A 25,331-nucleotide genomic window follows, 5' to 3' on the forward strand; every position below is an offset into this window, starting at 1 on the left:
AAGTACACATCATGTGTAATCATGTAGGCATATCGATTATTTTGGACGTCTTTCTTGGTAGTGACGGTGACACGCCCAGTCGTCTCATGTGGCTTACTTTTCCTTAAATTGGGAACCCAGCGGTGCCGGATTCGATTCCCGGTCAGGACGAGTTGCCTGGGTGAGGTTTCTTGCGGGTTTTTTCCCTCACTCTTACGGATGAATATCAGGTAACTTTATCAGGCGATTGGAACCCCACTCATCTTCTCCACTTCTTTCCTCCCTCATTATTCATTTCTCAACATCCCTTTCTGGTTTTTCAGATCACTCTATAGGCGGCCTCCCGAAGCTGCTGACTCTCTCGATCGGCCTCCGTGGAATGTAGTTCAGCGAGGCGGACCTACACGCACATAATCATGACTAGACATAGGATTTTTAGGCACTAAAAATTGCAGTTTTAGGCGTCTAAAATTAGCTCAAAATTTGTAAAATTAGGATCTATTTTAATGAAAATAGGCATTTTAGGCACATCAAGGTATCATAGTTATTTCTTTCACTGAAATTTTTAGTTATACACTAAAATATGCACAAAAAAGTATGTTTAAACATTAAAAAATAATACTATATTATATTTATAAACAGAGCTGCACAAATGTAATATATTGAAACTAATGAAATAATGATTATTGATATCAAGATTACTCATTTTAAGTTATTGAAATTCAGTTCCATGCTCAGACTTTATTATAATTATCTGCACAGTACACCACCAGAATTTTCTCTAAATTCTCCACAGTTAACCTTTGCCTTTTGTCACTGAGAATCATTTTGAAAGCAGAAAAACTTCTTTCAACCGAAACTGATGTGAGAGGCGCAAATTTTAAATTAGGTACAATAGAAACATCAATACTTACTGGAACATTTACACTTTCCCCCGATATCACTCTTGATACTTTTTCCAACAATGAAAATCCTACATTCTTATTTAATACGTTGTCCCACTTATTTTTAACTTTTTTTTCCCAGTTTCGCCCAAAGCAGAACGTATGTTCACTTGAGCTTCCTTTACTATTGCTATTTGGCTACAAAGAGAATGTTTTTCACGTTCTAATTGTTCAGTGCTTGCAGGTATGAAAGAAAAGTTTGATGTTATGTAGGCAATATCATTTTTCACTCGTGAGTCATTCAGACAATCTTTCACTGCTTTCACACACGCTGCACTATCAGTTGCAGGTAATTTATCAATAACTGTGACCACTTCTTTAAAATACTTAGAATAATACACCACTGACTGAATCCAGGTTCCCCATCCTGTAGCAACCGGCTGAGGTGGGAGTGGGATATCTGGAAAGTTCTCTCTGAATATTGAAATCCTGGATGGGGCTTTACAAAAACATTTTTTTGTGTTAGAAATAAACGAATTGACAAGAGGAAATTCATTCCGGATTGTTTCAGAAACCCTGTGAAGGCCATGTGCTAGACAGGTTACATGCGTGAGGTTAGGATAAAATGTTTTAAGAAGTGGAGCTGCAGCAACCATGTATGAGGCAGCATCAGTACAAAACAACAGAACTTTAGAATCGTCTATATTACCTGAGTATAAAGACTGCAGGCCTTTATTCACAAAATAAGCAATGGCTTGGCTATTCACTTTCGAAAGTTCCTTAACACATACGAGGTGTGGAATCGAAGGTCCATCAGGACTAAGTTTTCCTACTACCATATTTGCTATATACCTATTCATAGGATCTGAGGTTTCATCCACAGAGACCCATATGTAAGAATCACCTATATCCTCCCGAATGGAAGCTAAAGTTTCATTGTATATTCTGTCTAAGTAATTTTTTCTTAGGGTCGACTCAGATGGGATATTTTGTTTGCAGTATTTTTGTAAAAACTGTCTTAAAACCGGATTTTCAATTGCATTCCAGGGAATGTTAGCAGCAACAAACGCTCTGGTTAAATCAGCATAGAAATTGCTGCTGAGATTGGATGAAGTAGGCTGTGTTAGTAAAGTTTGTTGCAGTTGATTTTTCTACTGAGCTTTAGCCTTATGAGCCGCTCCTTGCACATGCTGCTTTAGGTGGCACTTCTTTTCTTGCGAAATCTAAAAATGTAAAGTAAACTGAATTAAAATAAAATCCTAATTGTTGTATTGCCGTATTTCTATCACAAAGTTAGTGGGTTCGAACAATCAAAATTTTAATGACCTTTAAATACTTTAACTATCGGAATTTAAAAGGTTAAAGTGTAGTGATCTTAAAAAGAATTATACCTCAGGATAGCTCAGTCATTGTATAAATATTATAGGCCTACTCATTAAAATTAATAGAATTTATATATTTCAACTATTGTTACATACCTGTTTGCTACAAATCTTGCAGAATATTATTTTTCCATCATAAGTGAATTCTGAATATTCTGTTAGCCATTGCCGGATCAATGTAGATTTTGCACTTATATTTTTCGGCATTATCGCGTTAAACTTCACAGGAAAACGTCCTACCGCTCAAAACTTCTCAACACGAATAAGGTGAGGGAAAGAGCAACTGTTAACGAGCATTCAAATGAACCGTTGTTATTGAGATTCAATTGGACAAAAATACAAAGTTCCACTTATTGTTGCATTTCCTGGTAGTGTTAACACTAGGAGGGCCATTCTTTTAAATATTTTTTAACGGTTTACCCTACTAATTCGCAGTTTTACGACTTTTCATAAATATTTCAAAAACACTCTTTCTCCAAAAATTGTGATTTTATGACACTCTGAAGGGCAGTACAGCTAATCGGTTTCAGACCGAAAACAGTCATTTTTATAGTATAGTATATCTCTGAATCGGTAGCAGCACATGTTGTGATTGTTGCCTGATTCAAAACTAAGGTTGGTTCTTTGTCGGCATTTATGCCTCCAAACATGTTAAATTCGGTGAAATCTATTGCGAGTGTCGTGAGATTCAAAACATTTTGTTTCCTTTATCAGTGGTTTCATGGCCGGTGTGAAGCAAACTTTCCACTTAATAAATGCCTTAAATTTCGCAGTGAATGCATGTATAAATTATAAAAAGTAAGAGTAAAATGCGAAACTTTACAGTGAGTTAGGCATTTTTAGGCGAATATTAACAAATTAGGCTCTAATAACCGTTTTAGGGCATTTTAGGACACTATGAAACTCTTTGAATACCTTTCAATTTCCATGAAACACAAATATTAATAATTATTTTTACTTTTCTCCTAAAGAAACAAAATAGGCATTTGCCCTAGAATCCGATGTCTGATCATGACACAAGACGAAATAATAATTCAACTTTATTAGAACCTAAAAGTTTCACATCTGCTGGTCTAAAGCATGACATTAATTTTAGCCTTCGGTTGTATAATCCTTTAGCTAAATTGCACCCGAAACTTCTAACGTGAGTCATTTCACGTCAAATCGCACAAATTTAACCTCGAATTGACTTTTTTGTCTCTGATTTAGATAAAACAAATTTTACACATTCTATGGATTGAAAAAATAAATACGTGTTTTATTATTGTTGTCCATATCGATTATTGTAGTAGATATGTGTTAGCAAAGATTCTGAAATAGGTCGCCCATCATTATTCTTAAACGTGATTATCTCCACTAATAATCATCACAGAAATTTGCCCTTTGTCTCAATTTGAAGGTGACAGTACATACTTTATTCTTTGGATAATAATATAAAAATATTAGTTTGTTAACTTTGTTTTAAAAAACATTTAAACGCATGAAAATATGTTTTAATGGCAGCGGCTTACTTTAAAATTACAGAAAAAATCCTTAAATACCTTGAAATTATTTTAACCACCCTTAAAAAAATTAGAATGTTACTCTGAGCCGTTGAAGAATAATTAAATGATTCACCAAGCTGCGCGTCTCGAGTTCGCGGGCTGCAAAAGGACTGTTGCAAGATGATGTGCAGGTGCAGCTCTGGATGAAAGTCGTGTGACCAATTTACACTGTTCCACGGTCAGAATATCACTCTTTCACGTAATTTATGTAATATAGTACTGTATTTAAATATTGTTTTTGTAAAATATACACTTGTAAGAGTGATAACTACAGTTTACACAACACTGCACTTTTAAAACTAATCACCTACAACCAATTCTATTTAATGTGCATCACTTTACTGTCACTTTGAAGTGAATACTTCTTTATTATGGCCTGAGATTCTGTCAGTGGAAAAAAAGAATGAAGAGAATAGTATTTAAACCGAAACACTGCCAAAGCAAGCAATATCTGAGAGTGTGTTGCTAATAATTGGTTATCAGATAATGAAAATGATCATAATTTTACAACAAATAGCAAGGTGATCTACTGCCAATGTTGCTGCAAAGAGGTAAGTTGTAAGGTTTTCACGTTTCGTTGTGAGATACACAGTAGTTATCTATCTTCCATCATTTAGAACATGACTTCAAGGTACTTGGTTAATTTTTATGTTCAGGTTATTTGCGAAAGAAGAGGAACTGTAATCTGTAACAACATAAGCCATAAAAGCAATGCTGCCAGATAACAGAAATCAAAGCAGCCATTTTTTTTTACACTTTCCATGAGATGACGACAGCCAGAAAAAAAAATGCGGAATTGTGGGCAGCAATAATTTCAGAAAATATTTCTTTCAATTACCCGGAAAATAGGCTAATACACTTTAGGAATTATTTGGAAAATGCACAAAAATGCAAGACCCTGTCCAGTCCACACTAATGTGTCTAGTGATGTCGTTAAAATTTTAAAATTAATGTAAAATATATCATGGTTTATTTCATAATTCCTAGAGAAATTTCTAAAACAAACGTTAAAACTGAAACACAAATACTCAATAGACAACATAAAACATTTAATAGACAAATTTAAAAATGTAGATATCATCAAAAATACAAAATGAGACCCACACTCAAAGTCTATGATGCATAGAATCTTAACAATGAGCATTTTCATACTGCGTTGCGCATGAATTTGGCATATAATTAAAAGAGTGTAAATAGTAAAATATTAAAGTATGATCCCAGAAAAAATTACAGACCTCTTATTGTGATCTGCACAACATATTTTAGAAGATTTAAACAAACACTAAATGGTCACGTTTCGAATACAGGTGTTTGATTTGACATGGAATGACTCACATGCACACAACACAACACGATACCTACTCCGAAAGACTTAGGAATTATTGTTAGATAAATTAAAGGGAAACTGCTAAGTGTTGAATGGACATTACGTGCTTTTAGAACTAGAGGTTATCTGTTTATTTACGTATAGTAACACCGCACCACTGATAATGCATTACTCCCTCTCGCTGCAGCTATCGCAGCTGTATGCTCCGGCGCGCTGTTTGACTCAATCCGAGCCTTCCGACCTGAACACGCCATCAGTAAATTATTTGTACAGCGACTTCTTATTCGAATAGCATTCTAATACTAACGCAGTTCTACATAAAACATTTCAAAGAATATAATGATTTTTCTTCTTTTTATAAATAGGCCCCTGATATATAAAAACGTATTTTAAAAACATAACCCCCTAAAAGGGGCCCATTTTATGTTTTGATTGAACACTAAAAATTAGTATATAATACTGCAATTATTGCACTTTAAAATGATATAAATATGGAATTTCTACGATTTATAGAATCTTCAGTATAACTATTTTCATAATACGTTGCACCCTAATTTACGGAAAAAGTAATATTTAATAAATGACTGAATAATTGTGTCAGCCCGAAAAAATTCACATGGGTTATTTAATTTAATCAATAGAATATATAAAAAAAATTGGAGCAAATACTAAGTTGTCATGTTTCGTAGGTGTTCGCTTTGACATGGAATGACTCACGTGTAACCCACTAACAAGAAGAAAATTAGAAACGTGTTAATGTCTTCAATTTTATTTAAAAAATGTATAGCCTATGTGTATGAATTAATCAGCCTATGTATATTTATATTCTATAATTTCGGAATATATATTTTTCATAAATTGTCCTAGGCCTACTTTACTCACGTAGGATATTATTCTTCTCTATGTTAATATTATATTACATAATTTTATTATATAATTTCTTGCAGCTGTAATTTTAAATTTTAGTCCCTATTTTACTTTATATTCTTTATTCCTTTTATATGAATAATATATCTGAACTGCGACCGAACACGAGCGCTGCTCATTCGGTCGTCATATTTTTTTTTAATATCATTGTATCCTCTTTTTATAGATTATATTATTTTATTTCTATTTCTATTGTTGTAGTTATATTCTATAGTCTGATGTATTATTCTGTATTATATGTTCTGCTCTGTATTATTATATAAATTTCTACTTTACCATGCCATAGCATCTTCCGTGCATTTGAAATTTGATATTAGAAAATTTGAAATAAAAAAACATTTTATAGTTAGTTGCCTGAAAATATAAAACACTTACATAGTAAAGCTATTAAAACTAGAGTATGCAGTCGTAGCAGTAGCAGCAGCAAAGTAGTATAGTAGTAGTAATAGTAGCAGCACAGTAGCAGTAGTAGTAGTAGTAGTAATTGTAATAGTAGTAGTAGTAGTAGTAGTAGTGGTAGTAGCAGCACAGTAGCAGTATTAGTATTAGTAGTAGTGGCAGTAGCAGCACAGTAGCAGTATTAGTATTAGTAGTAGTAGCAGCACAGTAGCAGTATTAGTATTAGTAGTAGTAGCAGTATTAGTATTAGTAGTAGTAGCAGTATTAGTATTAGTACTAGTGGCAGTATCAGCACAGTAGCAGTATTAGTAGTAGTAGTAGCAGTAGCAGTACAGTAGCAGTATTAGTATTATAGGCATCCAACAAGGAAAACTCAGTGCGCAAAAACCCGTGGGCGTGACTGTCTCGCGCAGATGACGTATGCTCCCGTTCCCAGCAAGCTCTGAAGCCTACTGAAGGGAGTAAGAGGGGTATAGCATGCGCGGCACGAGGAGGTCGAGCTTGCAGGATACCTATAGTAGCAGTGGTAGTAGCAGCAGAATAGTAGTAGTAGTAGTAGTAGTAGTAGAGTAGCAGCAGTAGTAGTAGTAGTAGTACCGGTAGTGCAGAAGTAGTAGTAGTAGCAGCAGCAAGTAGTAGTAGCACAGAAGTAGTAGCGCAGTAGTATTAGTAATAGTGACAGTAGCAGTAGTAGTAGTGGCAGTAGCAGCAGCAAAGTAGCAGTAGTAGCTAGTAGTAGCAATAGTAGCAAAGTAGCAGTAGTAGTGCCAGTAGCAGCAGTAAGTAGTAGCAGTAGCAGTAGCAACACAATAGTAGTAGTAGTAGTAGTAGCAGCACAGTAGCAGTAGTAGTAGCAGGTTCACAGTAGCAGTGCTAATAATAATACTTTGTTTATTCTGGCAGAGTTAAGGCCGTAAAGCCTTCTCTTCCACTGAACCAGGGGATGAAAAGGAAATAAATAATATAAAATTAAGACAAAAGAAAATCTAGTACTTAAGATATAATCGAAGCAGGATAATATTCATTACCCAGAATAATATGGAATTTAAATACCTATATAAATTAAATGACAAATTAAATTATATGATTACTAATAAACTAGCTACAATAAAGAATCATACTACACCTCACTTGACGATATGTGTCAGAGGTAGAACAATTGTTTGTATGCATCTGAAGTGTGACTAGTGTAATATGTAGCTAGTCGGCGATGTATGCAATAGAGAGGGAAAGGAACTGGCCATTCTACCATGATCTAGTTGCCTTATAAGTGGTGCCTTCCTGGTATCACTTGTGAGGTTCAGACCTGTCTTCGGACAGTTGACTAAACAACAACAATAATATCTTGGGGCGCTGTGAGTCGCAAAATAAAATCTTTCACATGTGTAGGTAATGAATTCAAGAACGGATAATGTCCGTTGTAAATAATTAAGAATAAGCGGAAGTTCTGTGGAGAGGAACTGACAATAGGATGTCGTATTGTGACAGGGTATACAGATTATGATGTTTGAATAGATTAAGAAATCGTGATGAAAGGTATTCAGGGATTGATGTATGTAAAATCTGATACAGATGGGAAAGAGAATGCAAACTGCGTCTGTCATCTAGCCAAAGTCAAGATAATTCTTTGAAACAGGTTGAGATATGATAATGCAAACGAATAATATATATAAACCGAACGAAGGCATTATAGACACGCTGTAATTTTTGGGTCAGTTCATAGCTGAGATCACTTAATAGAACATGGCAGTAATCGAACATTGGCATGATAAATGTCTGGATAAAGTTTTGTTTCAATTAGCAGGAATAAATTTATATTTCTCGAAGTGAGTGTAGTAAAGAAATTATTTTTTTTTACACATGTTTAGTCTGTGTGACCCAGTTTCGGTGTTCATCAATATCATACTTTCGATTTCAGTGTAATAACATTTTTTTTTAATTTCGATAGAAGTCGCACATTCCTCAGTAAGATAGCCTATGATTTTTCAGGGTTCAGAATTATTCCAAATATCTGCGTCCAGATGATTACGGATTTTAAATCTCCATTTAATTTAGTTAGACTGTCATTCAAAAAATCGGGATTGGTGTCAGTATACAGTTTTGAATCGTTCGCATGAAAATAATACCGACAGTATCTATTGTCTCTGAGAAGCCCTAGTTTCCACGATGCGCCGTGACAAAAGCCGATCATTAGGAGAAACACTTTGTAAGTGATCGAGAAAATAGAATTCCATCCAGGCGGTACTGGTTTCAGAGAAATAACTTGTACAGGAGTATATTTAAGGTAATTGAATTGAATGCTCTGATGAAATCAAATAACGTGATTAGTTGATCAAGCATCGTTCTTGTTCAATTGAATAATTATTAAATTTCGTTTCATGTAATATTAAAACATAATTTATTTTTTAACAATGTCTTATATACTTTTTTATTATTTTAAACTTGACAGCTTGCCTGTATAGTGCTTAAAGGTAGATAAATGCTACTACTAAACACTTTTACTACTACTTTACTAAGTTTGCAGTTAAATAATTCCTGTCCCAGACAGAATAACGTTTCACCGTTTGTATATAAATCTACACGTTTACTCTAAGTGAAAATGGTGTGCAATATAACAAAACGCACATCGCCAATACTGAACTTTCCATTTTTGTTAACGACACAATCTCTTTACTTTAGAAATAAACGCGGGACTCCATTATGCGGTACCTGAATAAAATGTTCTATATTCAAGTTGCCAGTTCCTGCGTCGCTCCCGATCTGAAAATAGTTTTAAACTTTGCTGGCGTTCCTGATAAGAGTGAGAAACAATTGAAACAACTCAGTGCGAGAGAACAAAGTGAAACAAGTGACGAATTCAAAGAGAGAAGAGGAATGAGAGAGAGAGAGAGAGAGAGAGAGAGAGAGGGCGAGAGAGAGAAGAAGCAAGACGAAGATGGAAGTTATGGGAAAGGAGATAAAACACTTGCATCAGGGTGGGGCACAAAATGATGAATAGAGATTGGAGCGAAGATATGACACAATTTTTCTTATTCTTTCTTCGTCAAATGAGGGAATTTCCAGGTTCCAAAAATTGGGTTGAACCGAGTATTACTGACATACGCGATTATTTCAAATATTGGACGTGTGCGTTCATATGGAAATACTATGTATTTTGGGTGAAGTTTTGTAAGTAAGCCTATACGTTAAATGCAACTCAGAGATTCATTGTCAGCGCGATACTTTCCAAAGTCTTTATTACAATACTAGACTCTCTACTAAAATCACAACCTATCAATAATATATACGTAGGCCTAATATACATGAATGTTTGTACTAATATCTCCACCACTAACTAAATTTTTGTTGTTGTAATATATTTATTTGTTTAATCTGAAAAGCAGAAGATTTTGAAGTAGTTTATATAATATGTATTATCAATTTCTCTATATCACAACTGCGCCTTAAATTGAATTAACTTACTTGTTCTGTATTGTACATATAGCTCAACTGATGAATAATCGTTTGCGTTTGTCTTCTTCTTCTTCGTCTTCTTCTTCTTCTTCTTCTTCTTCTTCTTCTTCTTCTTCTCTTTCATGCATTAAGCCCTACTAAGGCTTGTTGCGCGCTCCAAATTATTAGTTCATTGGTCTTTCCATCGTTTTTTTGGTCTTCCTATGTTTCGTTTTCCTCCTGGTATATAATTTAATATTTTCTTTGGGTATCTTCTCTCATCCATTCTGTCTACGTGATCTAGCCATTTTTTTTCTGTGATGGTCTATTTCTTCATTTAAGTTAAAAATCTGTAATTGATTTCTTATGTCTTCATTTCTGATTCTGCCCCTTTTAGTGACTCCCAGAATTGATCTTAAAAACCTCATTTCTGCTGCCTGTAGTCTACTTTTATCTCTACTTGTCATTGTTCAAGTTTCACTACTATATAGAGCTGCAGGAACTGCCATAGTTTTATAAAATTTTATCATCGTAACTTTTCTTACTTTATTTTTTAAAGTTCTTTTAATTGTTCCGCATATTTTTCAAAAAAATTCAACTTTATTTCCAATATCTACCACTTTAATATATGATATTGAAGATCCTAAAAATTTAAATGTATTTACTTGTTCAATTATATTATTGTCTAATACAAGTTTACATCTTAGCGGATGAGTTCCTTGAAATGCCATAGATTTGGTTTTGCTTTTTGATATATTAAGATTGTAATTAAGAGTTATTTTGTGGAGTTCAAATAATGCTCTTTGTAGCTTGTCTTCATTGTCAGAAATTATTACTTGGTCATCTGCATATAGGAGTGTCATTATAAAATTCTTCCTATTATAATCAGAGAATATATTTAAAATGTTTAGCCGCTGTTTCCATTCTCGGATTGCGTTGTCTAGGTATAAATTAAATAAAGTGGGTGATGTACAGCACTCTTGTCTTAGTCCGGTGTTAATGCTTGTTTTTTTTTTTAAATTTCCACCTCTTTCTTTTACACGTATAGTTGTACCTTTGTATATTTCTTTAAATATTTCAGTAATATGATTTGGTATACCTCTGTTAACCATTATTTCTCATAATTTTTTTCTTTTCACTTTATCAAAGACTTTTATTAAATCTATGAATATGATATATGTTGAACAATTAAATTCTCTCCTTTTTTCTATTATTTGTTTTATAGTGAAAATGTTATCAGTTCATGACCTTCCTATTCGGAAACCTGTTTGTTCTTCTAATAGAATTGTTTCAATAATATTGCGAAGCCTTTGGTTTAGAATTTTTGTATATAACTTGTAAACACTATTTAACAAGTTAATTCCTCTGTAGTTTTCCGGTTTGGCTTTATCACCTTTTTTAAATATTGGTACAATCAATGAAGTTTTCTATTCTTCTGGTATTTTCTTTTGTTGCCAGCATTGATTTAAAATGTTTAGCAATCTAAACTTCATTCCATCAGGTATATATTTCAATAGTTCTGTATTTATTCCATCCTGTCCCGGAGCTTTCTTATTTTTAGAGTTCTTTATAGCTAGTTCTAATTCGCAAAATTCAAAATTATCTATTTCAGTTTTGACTCTTATCTCAGATGTGTCTAATTCTATTTCTTCTCCATATTCATTAGTCCACAAATTTTTACAATATTCAAGCCATAGGTTGTAGTCTAATATTTGTAGATTTTCTATATCTTTTTCATCTTTGTTCAAATGTTTCAGTATTTTATAGGCCATTCTTTGTCTTCCGTGTATATCGTTTTCTATATTAGAGATATATTTATCCCAGCTTACATTGTGGGCTTCTCTAATAATTTTTTTTGTATCTCTGCAACAATTTTTATACATTTCCAAAGCTTGAGGTGTTTTATTTGATAGCCAGGTTAAATATAATAATTTTTTCTTCTTTATTATATTTTCTAATTGTTCATTCCATATGTATAATCCTTTTTATTTCTTCGTAATTTCCTTTTCCCTAATACTTCAAAAGCAGCTTTTTCTATTATTTCTTTAAACTTTGATCATTCCAGTTCTATATGTTCGCTAACAGCATTTTGATCCATATATAATTCTATTCTAGATTTATAAAGTGTTCTTATTGGTTCATCGTTTAGTAAATTGGTTTTCCATCCTGTATCTTCTATTTGATTTCTTGTACGATTTAATTTATACCATCTTGTTTGAAGGTCCACCTTTCCTCTCACAAGGAAGTGATCAGTGCTAATATCACAGCTTCGTAGAACTCTTACATCTCTGAACAGTTTGGATAGCTTTTCGTTCGCAATAAAATAGTCAATAATAGATCTTAATCCTCTTGCAGACCATGTATATTTATGTGTCTCTTTGTGTTTAAAGAATGTATTTTCTATTCTCATTTTATTGAAACTTACAAAGCCTCTTAACATTTTCCCATTCTGATTTAGTGTTGGTTCTCCATTTATTCCTATAATGTCTTAACAGGTGTATTTCCTATTCTTGCATTCAGGTCACCACCGATAACTATAGTCGTTCTTATTTATTCCATCTAATGCTTAATTTACAATGACGCGACATCCGCGACACGCGACGGGACATCGCAGTATCGCGTCGCGGACTGGTGTTCACAATTCCGCGACTTGAATCGCTGGTTCGTGTTGATTAGGAAACCTAAAATGAAACGATGCCTGCCTTCTCGGTTTTTGGAGTAGAAGAAATCAACATATGATAACTATATGCGGATGACATCTTCGCAATTTGATGATGTCCTGCATATCATTGGCCCTTAAATACAAAAACGTCCAATGCGGGAGGCATCCAGCAGAGCGTCTAAGCGTAACTTTGAGGTTAGGTTTCCTTAATAGTTGGTATCTCTCTTTAAGAACTTGGTTCTCTCTCTTTACGAGTTTCGTACTGTAACTACACAATGTCCATTAGGCCTATAGTGTTAGAAACAAGTCCTGTAATCTGGGATAAATTAAAAAGCACCTCATAAAATCAAACTCTTTGAGGACATTTTCACGAAGGTGGAAGAAGGATACCTATTGGAAAAAAGTAAATTTTCCGAACTTCATGGGAGCCATGGACGTAAGCAGACCTTAATATAAAAGGTGAACAGTAAATTATGTCATTAATTTCAGAGAGTTATTCTTTGAGATATTTTAAACAAAAAAAAAATATAATTTTTCTTTTCCTTTTGCTTCCTTTTCGAGATAAAAACTGTTTTATATGAAACATTTCTTACCGTCTTTTGGAAAAACCATTGATTTAATTACCAATATGTTCAATCAATTTAAGAGAGCACTGTATTATGATAGTAAATACGCAGAAATTTGATGTAACAAATGTAACGTTTTAAAATTCCTTTTCACAACGAAAATTTACAATTGTTTAGATGAAATTTCTGCATATTTGAACGACAAAAACTATTTTTTTTATCATAATACACTGCTCTCTTAAATTGACTAAGCATATTGGGAATTAAGTTAATTCAATGGCTTTCCCAAAATACGCCATGAAATGTTTCACATAAAATAATTTTTTTCTCGAAAATGAAGCAAAAGCGAGCAAAATTATATTAGCCTTTTTTGTTTGAAATATCCCAAAGAATAACCTCTAGAAATTAATGACATTACTCACGGTTCACTCTGTATAATTCAGGGTATCCTTTAACCAATTCTATCAACATCTCATCTGAAAAAGTATTCAATTTTGTTGCAGACGACGCTATCATAAACAAAACACATACGCATTCCGGTAACGTCGCGCGGTAAAAGTTAACTCAATTTTAACATCTGTCGCGTCGCGATCTGCGTCGTGACGTCATGGAACTCGGATTTCCTATTGGGTCATAATTTATATAATGTCGCGTCGCTGTGTCGTGTCGCGTATGTCGCGTCATTGTAAACGATGCTGCTTGTAACTCATTATAAAACATATCCGTCTCTTCTTTCCTGCCTTCGTCGGGTGAATAAACACCTACTACTGTTAAATATCCCCTCTCTATTTTAAAACGACATGTTATTATACGTTCGTTTTGCCAGTTATAAGATTGTACTCTTCGTTGCCATTTTGAATTCATTATAATGGTCACTTCCGCAGATGCATGTTTTTCCATGGGTAAACCACTATATATCATTGTATAACTATCTATATCACAACTTCCTTTTTGTTTCTTCTTGGTTTCTGATAATATGGCTATATCGATATGTTTATCTTTTAATCTTGAATTAATTCTGTCTGTTTGTGGGCTAGTCCACGTAGATTCCAAGTTGCTAAATTTAGATGTTCCGATATACCAAATCGTTTATCCTTGTTTCGTTTAGCTATGGTTGTCTTCAGTGTATCCGTCCGATTTCCCTTAATTTGGAGCTGATCAGTAATTGAATAATCCCCTGGCCGCGGTACGAACGCTGCGCAGGTTAAGCTTAGTGATGATGCTGCCATCTTACTGCCCCCAAGCATGCAAGATACGTTCTTTGGAGTATCATCCTAGATGCGTTGCTTCCACTACAGCTTCCGAGTCGCATCCACCCGTTGTGAGTCTATCTTAGCTTCCCCTTGCCTCTTTCCACCCAGTAAGCTAGTAAACTAGACTTCACTGGCATGGCCGTCTGGTTCATTGGGTACTGAGCCCTTCTACCACGACAAGGTGAGACTCCCAGAAGGGAGTCGTTTGCGTTTGTAAATTTAATAATCTGGTTGGCTATGTAGAGCCATCGATGTAACTCAGTCGACAGACTCGCTGGGCTGCTGATCCGGAGCTGCGTTCGGGCTTGGGTTGGAGCCCCTTTTGGTCTGATCGAATGGTCTCTTCCGAGGTTTTCCCCGGCCGTGGGACTGAAGCCGGATGGTCTATGGTGAGTCCTCGACCTCACTTCATTTCACTCCTTTGGTCTGATTACCCGGTTGGTTTTTTCCGAGATTTTCCCCAACCAAAAGGCAAATGTCGGGTAATCTTTTGGCGAATCCTCGGGCCTCACCTCATCTCTCTACATCTCGCCAAAATATTGTAAAAAATTGTAGAAAATTACAGAATTGTAATTATAAATTTGTAAAAATTGTAATTGTAATATTGTAAAATTATGATTTGTTTCACATCTTAAAGCTTCATTGCTTATGTAAGATCTATGAAATAGGGTACGGGGGTACAATTTCGAAAAGTAAACACGTATTTGTATTTTGTAGGCAAAATAAGCATACGAAATTTCCAAATTTATTGTGAATACAATGTTCAAGACCTAGTTGTGGTTCCACAGCAATATAAGAAATAAAGGTAGTTTACATTGTCCATAGTTATAAATGTTTCAGTAAACAATAAATATTCGAAAATGTACCACAGAGGTACAATTCTGACCAGGTCGGGTACAATTTCGGTCAAAGGCATTTGCTACAAAAAAAACTGCTTTATGTCCTGGCACCCACGCACACTTCGTGATACCACACGTCGCACATCTGGCATCGGATCCACTCCCCTTGAATAATAATTCAGTAAGACGAGGCCACATTCGTCTTAATTTGATGGAATGAACGATGTTGCCCTTTGTTTCACTCTTCTTTTTGGAGCAGATTTATTCCTTCCTTTAGACCGAGAATTAACTGCAGAGGATTTCTTAGATATGCTCTTGCGAAGTAAGGTGGAGTGACGTGAGCAGTTTTCGTTGACGTAAACAAGCTTTTTTTCTCGGGTGAGTTAAGAATGGCACTAACTGCATTTTCTGGAGAATCAGAAGGACCATTTTGCGAATTTTCTATGGGACTCTGACTGACCACGGCCAAATCAAAAGCAGCACGTATAACCTGCAAGGGGATAAGACCTAACTCTCTATTTGCTAAGTACAGGAGCCTATCTACCAAAGCCTTTTCCATGTCTCCAGACAGTACCGTGGGATGTTCAATCTTCTCTGTAACACGTGCAGTAAGACCGGCCTGTTTTTCCTTTTCCTTGTTTAGTCTATCATATAGAGTGCTCAGTGGAAGGTGATACAACGCGGATGCTACTTTCAATGAAATATCCTCTGAAATTACACTTTTGACTGTCTTTTCCATAGCATTAGAAACCCATTTCAGACGTTTTTCCTTTTCTGTTTCCCTTCGTGGCATCTAAAATGCCAACAATCAGAAATGAGGTAGTTAGAATGGTTACAAACAACTGTTCTAAATTGTACTCTTAGCGTTCAGAATTGTACCTGAATAATGGTCGAAATTGTACTTCAGCTATCCTTGAGAAATGACTCAATAGTTTTCTAAACTTTTCATAGATATTACTACTGTGGCGGTGACATGTGTAACGAAGACCACAGAACAGAGCAGAATAATATACCAACCAATATTTATTATTGTAATACAGTACCACAACGGGAAACTATGTGCCATTTTATAACAGAGCATATTCTGTAGCCAAATTGCTTACCTTTGTTTGAAAAATGATTTATTAGTTGTAATATAATAACACTCTACAACACAGCATTTTAGGAGACAAACTTATAGAAGACTGATTATCGACGCTATTTAACTCAAGCAGAGTTACGAACATATGAAACTCGCAAGTGTTCAAAAACCTTAGTGCATTCAGAATTGTACCATGTTCGAAAATGTACCCCATTAACCTATAATAAATGAATTGAAAAAAAAAGTAAATTTTTTTCTGTATTTAAGACACAGGAAAAAAGAACAACATTATAAAAACATGGATATTATAAAAATTACAGATTTTAACCTCGCATCTATTTGAGATAGATCTGTATTCAATATACATTTTAGAAAAGTAATTATTGTAATATATATATATATATATATATATATATATATATATATATATATATATATATATATATAACGTTACATAATGGCGTGGATTATCTCCTGTATTATTTGATTCCCTTTTTTTATGGATTGAACTTCAACAAGTAAGCACAATTTTAGATATTTTCAAACGATTACAGAATGGAATAATATATATTACAGAAGTTTTTTCTCCGTTGAATAACAATCTACCAATATAGCAACGTTTTAAAAAGTTTAAAGTATTGCTTTTTTTTATTGGGTTATTTTACGACGCTTCAACAACATGTAGGTTATTTAGCGTCTGAATGATATGAAGGTGATAATGCCGGTGAAATGAGTCCGGGGTCCAGCACCGAAAGTTACCCAGCATTTGCTTCTATTGGGTTGAGGGAAAACCCCGGAAAAAACCTCATCCAGGTAACTTGCCCCGACCAGGATTCGAACCCGGGCCACCTGGTTTCGCGGCCAGACGCGCTGACCGTTACTCCACAGGTGTGGACTAAAGCATTGATGTTTGAAGAAAAAGTATAATAAATTTCAAGTAATCATTAATAACAAACTATATAAAAATTAAATATTACATATTTCTGGTGTTTTTGAGATATTGAAATGGGCTAGATATTTAAATTAAAATATATGATTTTCAATATACATTAATCTCGACCCCAACATAAGCTTCTGATCCCTAAACAACAGCAGAAGCATTTATGGAAAAAAAAAGTAAAATGAAGTACATTAACAAAACGGATTTCAAATGTAGATGAAATCCCAAAAGTTGTTGTTGTTGTTTTCTAATGCGAGGCGTTTGACAATAAAGTAATTTGACCTCTTGCACTCCAATAATTTTCAAAGATATAAAAGATATATTTAACCATTCAGTAACCCAAAAGTAAAATATCATCAACATAATCATCATCATAACTACCTTCATCTTAAAAAAAGTTGAATACTGGTTTCAGCGTCACGAAGCAACAGTTTAGAAATATCGGTCTCTATCTAAACTATTAACAGACATTATTTTAACAATTTTTGTTATAGCCTAATGTTATATTATTCGTTAGGTGAGGGATTGTTACGAAGAAATAGAAAAAAACGTGTATGATAAAAAAAACATTTGCAAGAGTTTAACCGAAATCTTACTTATAAAAAAAAGGGCCCATTTGTATGCCTACATTAGTCAGCTGAAAAACATTCACAGAGGTAATCTATATTCTATACCCGTACATCCTACGACCTACACCATTCAAGGAAAGCAAAGCGGCTATTGAGGAGATCGTATGAAGATTTATGTTTTACTTCTCTACTCACTTTATAATTTCTATAATGACATAACTTTTCCAGTTTTTCAATTTTAAATAACCTATATTATGTAATAAGGATGTTCAATAAGCAATTGAAGTATTTTTTTAAACAACCATACTCCAAAAACATAACTTTTCAGGAGAAACAGAAAACTATCTGGCATGGGTGTTGTTGATACTTGAAGCATGAAATTCATCATGACATTTCTTAAGGTATTGTATACAAAGTCGGGAAAACTGAAGTACATTTTTAACTGAAATTGCCTGATAGAAATATATGTGTAAATATAATAGGCTGACCAGACGTCCCCGATTTCCGGGGACAGTCCCCGGTTTTGAGTTGCTGTTTCCGGGGAGCAAATATCCCCATTTTGAATAATTTCGAGGGAAAAATTGTTCCGGGGGCGGGCATCGAACCCGGGACCTTCGGTTTAACGTACCAACGCTCTACCAACTGAGCTACCCGGGAACTCTACCCGACACCGATACAATTTTTCCCTCTATATCCACAGATCTCAAAGTGGGCTGACAACCGTCAAGCGACCAACTTCGAGTGCACACTAACTCCGTGTGACTTAAATTGTGGTTTTCAGTTAACGAACAGTGACGTGTATTATGCAAATCAAGATTTCAGGTATAACTCCCTTTAAAGTTGATTTGAATAATTTCGAGGGAAAAATTGTTCCGGGGCGGGCATCGAACCCGGGACGTTTGGCTTAATTGTATCGGTGTCGGGTAGAGTTCCCGGGTAGCTCAGTTGGTAGAGCGTTGGTACGTTAAACCAAAGGTCCCGGGTTCGATGCCCGCCCCCGGAACAATTTTTCCCTCGAAATTATTCAAATCAACTTTACAGGGAGTTATACCTGAAATCTTGATTTGCATCCCCATTTTTGTCCCCGGAAATTAATTTTGTCCCCAGAAGCTTTGATTTTGTTTCAATAACATTTTACACGTAAATGTCGTGATGGAACCTATGCGATTCATGGATATTTCTGAATGGTTCTCAGTATGAGACAGAAGAACCAGGGAGAAAAGTATGAGATATTGTGCACTCTTTGTCTTCATTCACGTTGAGCGGAAGCGTTAGAACTACAGCAGCGTCCATTTTTAAGTAATTAAAAAATGAGGAATTCTGTGACAAACCAACAAGTGAAAAGTGATATGATGTTTTTCAACATATTAAAAAAATCTATTCCATTTGAAAATCTTCTCAAAATAGTGCCAGTAATCATTTGTTTTCCAGACAGTAATTCATCAGCTGAAAGACTTTTCTCCACAATGAATTCAATCTGAACTAATGAAAAGTCAAGAATGAAGGTTAAAACAGTTAAGCTTTGTTACAAGTGAAAATAAACTTCATTTCTCATGTAAGGAATTTAGTGAGAAGCTGAATGGGAATAAACATATCCACCCTTGAGAGCTCGCGCACAGTCTTGTCGACCGGGTGTGATAAACGTTTAGCTTCTGCTTCAAGGTTACTTGAGTTCTGCCGCTCACCCCTTCAGTACCTTTCATTCGACTCTTCCAGAATAAGATGTGATTGTTGTCATGCACTTTGCTATTGGTCAATTTGATTTCAAACTGTTGTTATACAGACCTGGTCGTTTCAACCGTGTGCGAGTCATTACGCAACTTCGTATTGTTTCACTTGGTGTATAAGTATAATGTAGTTTTTTCTTGTATTTATAACTTTTCACATATACGTACTTTTTTGTCAGTGTAATACTTTATTTTCACTACTGATCCCCGTACATTGCCGTGTAGAAATATGGATGAAGAGGGAGAAAGGATAAGGAACCTTATTGATAGTGTAGAAAAGGAAATGGCCCGGGAAGAAGAAACAAGAAGGGAAGCTGGTGCAGTCAGAAGACAATTGTTCTGTGAAGAAGAAATTATCAGACCAATTGATAGCATCGAATCGGACGTTGAAGAAGAAGAAGAAGATATGGTTGAAGAAATCGATCATAATACAGACTCTGCTCAATCAGCAGATGAGGAAGTAGACCTTGTTCCAGGTCCAATTTATACAGGGAAAGATGGAGTAACAACATGAGAAATACACTGTCCACCACGTAACAGACGTGTTGGCGAACGTAATATAGTAAGGTTTATACCTGGTGTAAAACAGGTAGCAAGGAGCGCATCGACTCCATTCCAGTGTTGGAAGTTATTTTTTACTGACACTATCATTGATGAAATTGTCAGACATACAAATGAAAAAATTCAAAAAGTGCGTCTAAATTACAGCCGCCAAGAGATGCACACAATACAACGAGAACTGAAATGGAAGCTTTTATAGAACTTCTTTATATGGCTGGAGTTTTGAGAGCATCTCATCTCAACCTGTTCAACCTTTGGTCTGCTGATGGGACAGGTGTTCCTTATTTCAGAACTTGTATGAACCGGATACGATCCAAGTTCCTGGTGACAGTTTTAAGATTTGATGATGCAAATACTCGACAAGAGCGCAGAAGTGTTGATAAGCTTGCTCCTATTCGATCTCTCTTTGAGCAAATTGTTCAAAAATGCTCCGAGAATTTTACTGTTAGCGAATACGTCACTATCGACGAGATTTGGAATCTTTTAGGGGAAGGTGCAGGTTCAAACAATTCATAAAAACAAAACCGGCAAGATATGGAATAAAGGTATTCTCTCTGGCATGTGCAAAAACCTTTTATACACTGAATATGGAAGTCTACGCTGGTAAGCAGCCTGAAGGGCCCTACCAAGTTGATAACTCTGCTAAATGTGTTGTGAACAGGATGGTTCAGCCAATCAGTGGATCCAGGAGAAACGTCACCACTGACAACTGGTTCACTTTAGTGCCGCTTGCTGATGAACTTCTAACAACTCACAAGTTAACATTAGTTGGAACGCTGAGAAAAATAAGAGGGAGGTGCCCCCTTTATTTTTGCAAAGTCGTTCAATGGAAAATAACAGTGTTTTCGGGTTCACCAAGGACAAGACCCTTCTGTCCTACTGTCCGAAAAAGAAGAAGGTGGCGTTGCTGTTATCCACCATGCATCATACCGATGAAGTTGATCCAGACTGTGAAGAATCTAAAAAACCTTACATGTTGACGTTTTATAATTCAACGAGAGGGGTGGACATGGTGGACGAGTACAAGGCTAGGTATTCAGTGGCAAGAACCAGTAACCGGTGGCCTCTATCTCTGTTCTTTACACTACTGAACATAGCAGGCATCAATAGTTTCATTATACTGAAACACAATATTCGCCAATTTAACATGTTTCGAAGAAAATTCCTACAAACACTCAGCAAGGAGTTGTCTAGAAATTATCTACTTGAAAGACTGCAACTAGAAAATCTGCCGCGTCAACTGAAGAGAAACATCAGAGAAATTACTGGAACTGCCGAAGAAAGAAATCCACCTCCATTTGGAGAAGATGAGGGTTCAGGAAGGTGCCATCTCTGCGATTGGAAGAAAAATCGTAAGTCTAAGACGAGGTGTAATGTATGCCATCACTTCATCTGCAAAGAACATACACAGTCAACTTGCACTTTTTGTGCTAATCCTGAAGAAAGTGCCGATGGTGATAGTGATGAAGATATGTAATACGTGTGAGGTCATGTGACTAAGTGATTCATCTTCTAATATTATTTTCTTCCGTGTTTGTTGAATTTAGGCCTATTTCACACCGATAATGACTATAATGAATAGGAAAGTGGAAATACCGTCATATGTTTGTGTTACTCCCTTACCAGGCCATGACGTTGATGAAAATATTTAACATATAATGTGATTTATATATTTTTTACAGTATAAAGAACACTCAAGGTTACTTGGATATTGGCATGTTCATCTTCTTTTTAATACACAATAACAGTGATGTTAATGAATAAAATACAGTTAAATAATGTTTTTGTAACTTTTGTGCTAACAGATATTAGCAAAAAATATAGAATCCGCTTCAATTCCACGCAAGGTAGAATCGACCGTGTGCGAGCCATGACGTAAAGTTTACAGGCGCGAGCTCTCTAGGGTCAAAAAAATACATTCTTCAGAAAATACTTGTAAAATGTGGGTGCTAGAGTTCAGTGTGTACAATATTATTTGAAAGACTTCCATGCAGTACTGAAATTAAATTCTTAGTGGCTTTAAATTATGTATAGGAGTTAAGTGTGTTTATGCATTTAATTTAGAAAATTTAAGATACTCTACAAATTTAGTGTGCAAAGTTCTATCATTTTTTCTACTGTTACATATATTTTCTGCAACATTTCAATGGAGAGTGACTAGCTAAGCGTTTCTGTTTTTTTTTCTTGAAATTGCCGATGTCCCCTGCTGGGCCATAACAAATCTAGTCAGCCTAAATTTAGATAACTGTGGATAATGGTCTTTTCAAGGATGTGACTGAAAAGTACCTCAGCTTTAATCTTTTTTCTTATATTATATCCTGTTTCTTCTCCTTTCGTTGCTTAAGTTTCTTCCACGCGGTTACTTCTACATTTAAAGGTAACTCCATAACTAATACAACAATTCACGCGCTAAAGTATTTTTCTATGTGGTGGCTTTTGCCACGTACGTAAGCAGTACTGCCAATCTACTACAGTTTAAAATTGTATGGATACATATTTAAAGAATGATATGAATGGGATATTTGTAAATGCTAGCATTGTTCTGGGCAATGGCTATTTTCAAAAAAAAAAAAATAATAATAAAAAATAAAAAAAGAATGAAGTCTTTGGACTATGGTTGCTTTATGAAAACCACTGAAAATATCTGCACCTATAACATAGGACTATGGTGTTTTTTTCCACTAACACTAATTCAGTAAATGTCAGTTACAATACACTCACTACATGCTTAATATCTAAAATTTGCATTTTTTGGACTATGTTTCTTTTTCAAAAAGGACTTAAATTAAAATGACATAGGAAATTCCTTCATTCCATTTTGTCTTTGAAACATTTGAATAACTGGGAAATATTTCTATAAGTGGGGCCAGAATATGTGTGGAAATTATGTAGTAAATGAAGCTGCGTTGGCAAGTGACATCTCAGTGATCCAATATGACATATGTCGGCAAGCGAGTGGTCGGTCACAATGAGAAAATGAGTCAACTACGGCCAAGACAAATTGGTAGTAGACAATCTGTAGGGCTATTTTGGAGTTAAAACTGTGCTTTTCTAGTTGATTTTCACTGGGACTATCACACCATGTAAAGAAAACTAGCTATCCCTGCTGGAGATTACTTAAATTTACACATTTTCGGACATGGTAATTTACTTTACCTATATAATTAAAACTGAAATATGTCTATAAACTTGCACAAAAAATATATAAAAAATCAACTTTATTATGAATCGTCTTACTAAGTGAAGAGCTCTCGTCTCTGTATCAGAGGTGACAAAAGTATAAGAAGTTCGAACTACATTCCCAACAGGGAAATAAAGATATAGGTTCCTTCCATGACCCTATTCCACGAAAGTATGGTTTAATATATTATATTAGTCATTAGTAAAATTTCTTGTACACTTAGCGGCAAAAAGAATGGGCCGACTCTTGGTCGATTGAAATGCTAAGTTCTATAGCGCGGTTCACTCGTGTAAACGTAACCCACTGCAAGGCATTGCTGTGGTGTCTCTTCATTGAAAGTCGTCCGTCTATAATGAAGTGAACCTTACGAGCAGTGTAGCCCCGTGGTAAGAAGTCTGACATCCGTACCAGAGGTTGTGAGTTCGCCTCCCGGTGCGGTAAAATTATTATTTTTTATTTTAACTTTTACTTAATTTATTAGTTTAAATGTGAAATGGCATTTGTTAACAAACTCCGTTATGCCTGGCTTGTAAAAATATTATTGCCCATCACATGTGGGCTATTAATAGGTGAGACCTGGCCTGTATAAACAAAAATACTTGTTTCACATCCTAAAAAACCGGACGCATATCAAACACAAATAAATAATTAAATTAACAAAAACAAACAATTTTTTAATATATTAAAAAACAAAGCCTGTGGTGGGGACTAGTATCTCGCCCACAAACCACCGTCAACAACTGCCCTCATGGAGTCCACAACATTATGGAACAGATCTAAATTCTTGGCCATCTCCTCCCACGCATCTAGAACTCTGTCCCATAATTCCTCAGGTGTCCGAACGGGTGGTTGTTCTGCCCAGTTAGAGCGTAGGATCCTTTTGACTGCAGTCCACAAATTTTCAATCGGATTCATATCTAGTGAATTTGGAGACCAGTCGACTGGGTCGACATCACGCTTTGCGAGACACATATATTGACAAATTTGTAATTAAAAAAATAGTTTGAGGGAGATTCGAACTTTGAGCTACTACTATCAACATTGTTTTGTGAATCAGAAAGTTAAAACTTCAAAATACGAGTATGTACACTTAGCGGCAAAATGAATGAGCCGGCCGACAATTTCTAAGTTCTAGAGACATAACATTGCGAATGCTCGTCTCGTCAAAGCCTTAGTTCACTAGGTAACACATAATTAAACCATTTAAATTTGCTGTATTTTGTTTAAGAATCTAAAATATGTAATGAAATCGAATGGCGGGTTGATTCTAGAAACATCAGGGCACTTGAAGACTGAAATAATAATAAAATTGATAAATACAACATCAATCGGAGCGAATATGAACAGGAAAACCACGTATTATGCCGAACTAATATTAACAGTCACAGTAGCGTAAGTCGTTACGGCTTTGATCTATTGAAAAAATTGATATTTATTATTGCAATGTAAAAATTTCCCCAGCAAATACGTAGGCCAGACTAAAAGGAACTTTCGCACTCGCTACAGAGAACATGTTTCGGACTTTAAATTCAATAGGAATAAATCAAAATTTTCCGCACATCTCATCATCCAAAATCACGATCTCACGAGCATAGAAGATGCTTTGTAGGTTTTAAAAATTATATAATCACAATTACATTAATGCTGCTGAAGAAATATATATTATCACTCACTCTAATAGTAACAATAGCCACCTGCTTTATGAACAATACCCAAATTCAAATAACCCGCTGTTTAAGATTATACAGAATTAACTTCCTATCATCTACTAGTCTTGTCGGGTATGCAGTTTTCTTTGTAAGCTACTTCTTAATGTAAAGGTCAGTCGTGCCGCCGCTCTCATGAACTCCAGCCAACTCTCTCAACTTCTTGTAAGTAACGTTCTACATGATCTTAAACAATATTTTCAAACAATTTTGTTCATACCATCCTTTGCTAATTACAGGGCTTTATCCTGTCACCATTACTCGGCAACACGACCGCCCTATTTGTAGCATCTTTAATCTGATTCCGAAACTGTTACCGCAATACTAGAAGAGGTCTTGCCGTCCCCCTCGTCATACATGCTTTCTACTATA

The sequence above is a fragment of the Periplaneta americana genome, chromosome 11 (assembly GCF_040183065.1).
Source record: "Periplaneta americana isolate PAMFEO1 chromosome 11, P.americana_PAMFEO1_priV1, whole genome shotgun sequence".
In the NCBI taxonomy this organism is placed as follows: domain Eukaryota; kingdom Metazoa; phylum Arthropoda; class Insecta; order Blattodea; family Blattidae; genus Periplaneta; species Periplaneta americana.